General features: G+C 33.3%; 1 long non-coding RNA gene across 1 annotated transcript; it reads left to right on the top strand.

Annotated features, from left to right (window-relative positions):
• Positions 1–2,254: 2,254 nt before the first annotated feature.
• Positions 2,255–6,809, top strand: LOC142166414 (uncharacterized). Its single transcript, XR_012696845.1, has 2 exons — positions 2,255–2,803; positions 3,146–6,809. It is a non-coding gene; the product is annotated as an uncharacterized LOC142166414 (long non-coding RNA).
• The last annotated feature ends 292 nt before the right edge of the window (positions 6,810–7,101 follow it).

Genomic DNA, 7,101 nt, shown 5'->3' with positions numbered 1-7,101 from the left:
CTAATTAGTGGCTAACTGTGCACTTCCCCCTTGTGTAGGAGTAAAGTTTGCGTACACACTAACCTTCCCAGACCCCACTAGTGGAATTGCAATCGATACGTTGTTGTTAGTTATATTTTCAAAGGGATCAGTCGTATCTACTTTTGTAGAAGCTTCGAATTCAAGTGTATCCAGCTAGAAACAATGAATAAGAAAATAAGTTCTAGCGAAAAAGAAGAAGAAACGGTTTCCTTTTTAAATAAAAACAAATAGAAAAAAGAAGAAAAGGTTAGCATCATTGAATGTAGCACATATGTTTTCTAAATAGATTGTTTTTTAGAAAATAAAAAATAAATACTACACTTTGTTTTCCTTGTCGGTGCATCTATATAACACTCTTCATATTATTTTATTTCTTTTTTTCTTGTAACTCGCGTTACACCCCCTCAGTTTAATTTATTTTGGATCATGGTTTTCACTGTTATTGTTTTAACGAAATTGTAATAACAAGCTTAAGACCTATGTTTAAAGAATCAAGTACGAAATGAGTTGACACTACAAAATGAAATTAAAGAATCTTGAAACTATTAAACGCATGTAAAGTAGTAGACAAAAAGAAATAATAGAAATGTCTAGAGTTTATTCAAAGAATCCAAATCGGAAGTAACACGAATGGCCCCACTGGTCTTTTTCATATGATCATGGACTAAACAGAAGAAAGTCCTTTCTATATTTAGAAATATATACTTTTAGCCACTACTAAAAATAATAGCGCTCTCTCTGTATTACACCAACGAATACATTAGTTTGAACCGGCCGGCCAATTTTTATTTTATCCTTTTATATTCTCCATTGTGAACAACAACTTAGTCCACACCAAACATCAACTTTTACTTCCCATTTCTCTCTCTCTCCCTCCTTTTTTTGCCTTTTAATTGTTTCTCTCTAGATACTATTGTCGATCATCTCCTTTAAAAGTTTAAAATATTAAAAGTAATATATATATATATATAATAATAATAATAATAATAATAATAATAATAATAATAATAATAATAATTTATGTTACGTTTTTAGGCCTCACCAAAATAAATTCTTTTTCATCGACCAAACATGTTAATTTTCTTTGTTTTTTTTGTCTGTGCGCGTATGAAGTGTGGCTGCAAGACTAAATTCAAAACCTTCAATTATTATGACAAAATATAAAGTTTTAGTGAATCACTTCGTATATTACTTTACTTTACTTTACTACTATTTAGAAGCGGGAGTAAAGCTCCTCTTCGTCGTCCACCTTTCGGCACAATTACATTTATACACTTAGGTTTCCTTATAGTGTTTTGCTCTTGGGTGGTGGCCGACCAGCCTTCCATCATTTGCTCTCTGTCTCTGTGTTTCTCTCCGTTGCTGGTCAACATTTTCGTCCGCCGAAGCACCGAGTGTCTCGTGTTCCTCATGACCTCATCCGCTCTTTCTTAGTTCTCCTCTTACCTTCTGCTCTTTGTCTTTGCAAAGCATCCCTAAGAGGTGAGGCGGAGGAATAAGCAAATTGCTTGTTTCATCGTCCTCTTGTTTTCCATCTGATTCCGATGTCTTCTGCAAATAGCATATACGACCTTGAAACTCTTCATATTAATATAACATTTAGATTAATTTTATCGTTTCGAACATTGAATTTTAGCTGTTTTTGTTTGTCGTCTCCGAATATTGATTAGTTGTTATGGATACCATTGATTGGAGACTCAGAGATACTGAAGAGTAGTTTATTGCTCAGTTCCCTTCGGATGGGTTTGATGGAAATCATTGAATGCATATGAACAAGCACCCTACTTCAAATGGGTACTTCAAGAGTGGTGATGAGTCTGTTTGTATATGCCTTAGCAAGTGTAATGTATACATGTGCACTCTATGTAATATATTTTATCTACTTACTGTATTGTTCCTCGGGTCTATTTTGGTGATGCTGTGATGGTGACTTTTCAGATGATTGTGATGTTCTATTTTTTTTATGCTCAGACGTTGACTTGTGAACGACAACACAATTGGTATTAAATTACTTCTGAAAAAGCATGAAAGAATGGTATTGACACTTATAAAGTGTTTGATAAAATGTTCTTTCGGAAAATCCGATATGTTCTTTTAGAGATGGCTATAATAGCATCACATTGATACTCCTCTGTCCTTAGCACTACCATGAGCATAAACTTGAAATTTAGAAATTAGATTGTTTATTTTTGGCATGAATTTATCCATTTATTGCAAAAAGAAATCTTGAAATTTAGAAATTAGATTGTTTATTTTTGGCATGAATTTATCCATTATTGCAAGAAAAAATTTTGAAATTGATTTTTTTTGGGAGTAAATAATAGGTGGAATATATATTACTTTAATTTAAATTATAAAAGTAGCAATAAAGAATAATTATTTTTTTCTGGCAATACAATGAGATTGAATAGGAATACGACGACTCAATACAGAGGTACTAAGGCAGTGACCCCCAATGGCATGACTGAAGAAGCTATGAGGATTTTTAATTGACTCTTAGTAAAATGAGAAGGGTCTTATGTCCATTTTCGTTCGAAGTTGTAGGCCTACAATTATAAGCCTTTGATATTGCATCACATTAATCATTTTTAGGTTGCTGAATCGGTTATAATTCTGCATCTTCTATTTTGCTAGCATCATAAGAAAGTGGTTGGTTTCATTCTTAGACTTGATTTTTTTCATACTTATGCGTCTTAGTGTGACTTAAAAAATTCTGAATTACACCAAGAGGGTCATAGGCTAATTTAACTTGAAGTACTGTAAGACCGTATCCTGTTAAGAGGTGAGAAATTTTGCATGCTACTTTTGATAATCTTTGAAATTACAACAACAGCATATCCAGTAATATCTACTATCCCACATTGTGGGGTTTGGGGAGTCGTTCGGCAAAGAAGAGAACTGGTGCAGCCAATGCAGCCATCACTCCCGTCAGCCAATCTTTGAAATTATTGTTTCTTAATTTCATAGAAGGTGCTCTAACATAAAATATGATTGTATTCGTTGTTTTAGTCTCCAAGTGTGTGCCTGAAAGTTTCTTTATTTAGCAGCGCTAAAGCTGGTCTGAATTATAACAAGAGCATATAATTGTTGTACATATTAAATATTGCAGTTGTGGATGTTTCAGATAGCTTGATGGTGCTAACAGTATTTCACTAAGAGCAGTTGCTTGTATCCTATCTTGGGAGTTTTTAATTAGCATGTGAAATGAATAAGGAGATTGTCAGGTAACCAAAGCGACTCCCAGGTAATTTTTCTCAATTGTTGCTTTTTTGTTTTTGTTTTTTGGTCTAATTGTTATGTGATTCTTGTGTCTTGTATAGGTTTTCCTGATAGGTTTCATTGGGCAGTGAAATTTAAATTGATTCTGACCTCAGATCACTATTGATTCAGAATTTAAAATTATCAAATTTTATTTTTATTAGGATATTGAATCTTGAGACCGTGTTCTTTATTGCTACTGGATTTGCCTTCCCTATATTCTAAGAATATGGATGATGAATAAAGTAAAATATCTTATGGAAAAAATATGATCTGGGAGAGATTGGGATGAAACTTTTAATTTTATAGTAGGACGACAAAAATGGTACACTCGGGATTCCCTATTATTTGCTCTCAAAGGTTGCCGTTTAACTTGCTTCTATAGGGAGTTTATCCAGTATCCACCAATCGGAGAAACCACTGAAAATTTAGAAAATAGAAAGCTTAATTCACCAAAGTTGCTTAGTGTCGCAAGTTTAATCAGCTTTTTCGATAAAGTATCCAAACACAGATAGTTTTGTTGTTTGTTACACATTTGCGTGTCAATATTCTCTCACAGAGCTGTTAGCAAAGCAGTTTGTTAATGCACACATCATTTATTAGGTCGCTATCACTGTAGAAGAAAACATTAGTTGTGAAGAATCTCTCCTGGTAAAAAGATGGATATAGAACACAATGAAGAAATATAGGCAAGTATAGTGAGAACAAAAGCTCGAAAAATTGGCACAACCATTCCCATATAGATGACAAGAGAGTACAGAAGTTTTACTTATAGAGAACTCATTTTAACTCTTTGCTATTGGTTTATTGAAAAATATTTTAGGTATAAGTTTGAGCATTGAAGTATATAAGAAATTAATCTAAGAAGATAATGCAGTATTAACACCCATAAAATGATATATTTCGCTTGGTCTTACTGTGCCTTCCAGTATATAAGAAATTAATCTGACTACAACATCTCAACTTGAAGGTTTAGAAACTAAGAATCAGAATGGAAGTTACATAATGTGTTCGCCTATGTAGTAGTATTTGATAACACGTGAAGATTGAAGTACCAACGTCATATCCACAAAATACAACCATATCCATAAAGTGAACATTTTTGTGGAACTAATATTAACCAAATATTGAAAGATATTATGAAAACCACATGCGATTAATTCAGTCCATAACTTTTTGTTATTCCTTCTTGTTTGTTTGTTCTACTATTTTCTATTTGTATTTGAGGAGGGGGATCGTTATTGGATTATATGCTTTTTGCGAGGATTTTCTAATATTTCATTCGTTAGAACCTGAGAGCTTATAATTTGGGTTGATGTGAATTACATTCATGCCCTTAAAACTTTTTAGTAACTGTGGCGCCCTATGCCCTTTAATGTAAATTTAGTTTGTTCTTGGGCAGTGGCCAACTAGCCATACTTTCTTCTCTTTCCATCAATTCTCCCATGGTTAATAGGTAAATAACAATGAGAATAAGAATTGTATAGACAAGATATTAACACTATGACACCCTAAGAGTGTCTGAGTTTTTGTTAACAACGGTGACCGGTGAATGAGATTCTCAAATGCTAGCTCTTTGAACAGGTTGCTGTCTTTTTGGTTGCTTTCTGAATTATTCTCGCATCTTGTTTGATGTTGTTGTGCAAAGTTATAGCTTTTAGATAATGGTTGCAGATGAATTACTTAAGGATGATTTGCCTGATTTTATGGATGCGCCCTTAGCCAATTGCTAAATATTATTGACTTAACTAAGAAATTGTACTCTAAATTTTAGTTTCTTCGTAATTTTCCCTTGAAATTGGTATGTTGAATCTTGTTTTTTCTCTTAGAAAAATCTTTGTTAAGCAGCTTTTACTTCTATATTTTTGTTCTTTATAGCTTCTTCAATATATATTATCTGATGTGGAGTCTAGAAGCTTTTGAAGCAACCGGAGTCACACTCCTCTTTGATTAGTTATTCTGTGAAAACAGTTTTCCAGTTTTGAGTAAACTTTGGCAATCTGAAATGCTGAAATTATCATATGCATATATATGAATAGACTTATTCTAGGGATGAGAATCTGGTTCGCTTCTCTTATTTGGAGCTCTCAATTGAGCTGATGGCGACACCAGCGTTTTCCTGGAGGTTCAAGCGGATGACTAAATTGCATATCATTCCGAAATGAACTACATAATTCTCTTGAACTACATCAGATTCTTTAGATAAATTATTACTAGCTTTTAGAGTGGATTTTCGTTGGCTTTATTTATTGTCACTATTGTTGTCTTAGTCAACAAGATGGGGAACTTGTTAATAGCCACTATTTTCCTTTTACTGATCATTTTGCATCTGCATGACCTCGGGCTCCGATTTTCTTGTCAAGACTCAGTGATAGTCTATGTTTAGCCAACTCCATTCTTTTTTATCTGTTTCAAGTTTTTCTTTATTCTGGTCTTTTAATATAAGCACCCCTATAAATTATTACAAATTAATACAGACAATTTTTCTAGTGAATGACCGTACCCCAAATTGACATAGGAGAATAAATAGAATATAGTAGGATGCTTGAAAAAATTACTTTCGTACCGCAACGTCAAACCTCTAGCTTACCTGGTGAGTCACCATTAACAATTGACTTATAAAGGTGAATGTCTAGGCTAGAAAAAGTGCAATGGATAAATATTTAGTGAATGAAATATTCTTTTTGAAGATAAAGATAGAGGGACTTGAACCCTACAATTTGGATATCAGCTTGTGTTGGCAGGCAAGCTGCATGCTTCTTTACCTAGCTGATTGTGTTTGTAATAGTCTTCTATGTATCCTTCCAAATATAATATGATGTTCTCGAAGGGACGTATTTGTATTAGTGTTGATCAACCATAAAATAATATTTTTTCAGGATCATAAATTCCTTTTAAGATCATATGAAGGACGTGTTTGCATCATATGTTGCAGAGTTTATTCTGGTGCTTTAAATTCTTTATATCTCTTGTGCATTTCGTCTGTTTAAATCAATCTACTGACACTTCCTCTATTCCTTGCTTTCTCTCTCATGAAATATTTTTTTTTTTTGCTTTTGTTGTTGTGTCACTGATCTACTCTGAGTTATTCCTGCTGAAATTAAAATTGTTTTGAGGACTCTACAAGTGTATTTTTTTTTCAAATGGCCACGCAAATTCTTCTCAACCGTAAAAGAAAAGACTATTGTACCGGGATTATTTAGAGATATTCCTGATCTTAATTCAAGGAGGAGACATTTGAGTAAGAGATTAAATATTTTAAGAGACCAATTGATCAAGTGATAACAAGGAGAAAGAATTGTTAAAATTCATTGTCATCAAACGACATAAGCTACAATCGCTCCTTTATCTAACACTTCTTGCGGGATCTGATTAGTTCCACTTATTGATACCATACCACTTCGTAAGCTCAGCATCATAAGTATAAAAGCGGACAATGTTAGACTTACCAATTATTCTCTCAAGAATCTGGTGTCTTCTTGCTGAAGTAAGAAAACGAAAAAGAGATCCAATATATTCTATTATTTTTAGGTTCGTCAACGTTGCACTGTAACTCTATTGATATTTTATATCTCTTTTTTCCTTCCTCCTTGTGCAATTTTTATTTTTTTGCTTTTGCTTTGTGCTTTCTTATTTGTGGGTCGCGTTGATTGATCTCTTTGGTGATTCAAAATCAATTTGGTCCATGTATTGGTAGAATCTTTTCATAGGCGTGCAACTTTGGAGAATATTGAAACAAGGATAATTTACCGAGCATTTGTCTTTCATTTTTCCAACGCAGAGCTTGATGTTTAGGGACATGCTCGAGTGCCGGCTTTTGGA

Source organism: Nicotiana tabacum, chromosome 11, assembly GCF_000715075.1.
Source record: "Nicotiana tabacum cultivar K326 chromosome 11, ASM71507v2, whole genome shotgun sequence".
Classification (NCBI taxonomy): Eukaryota; Viridiplantae; Streptophyta; class Magnoliopsida; order Solanales; family Solanaceae; genus Nicotiana; species Nicotiana tabacum.
This window is presented reverse-complemented; position numbering and strand designations above follow the sequence as displayed.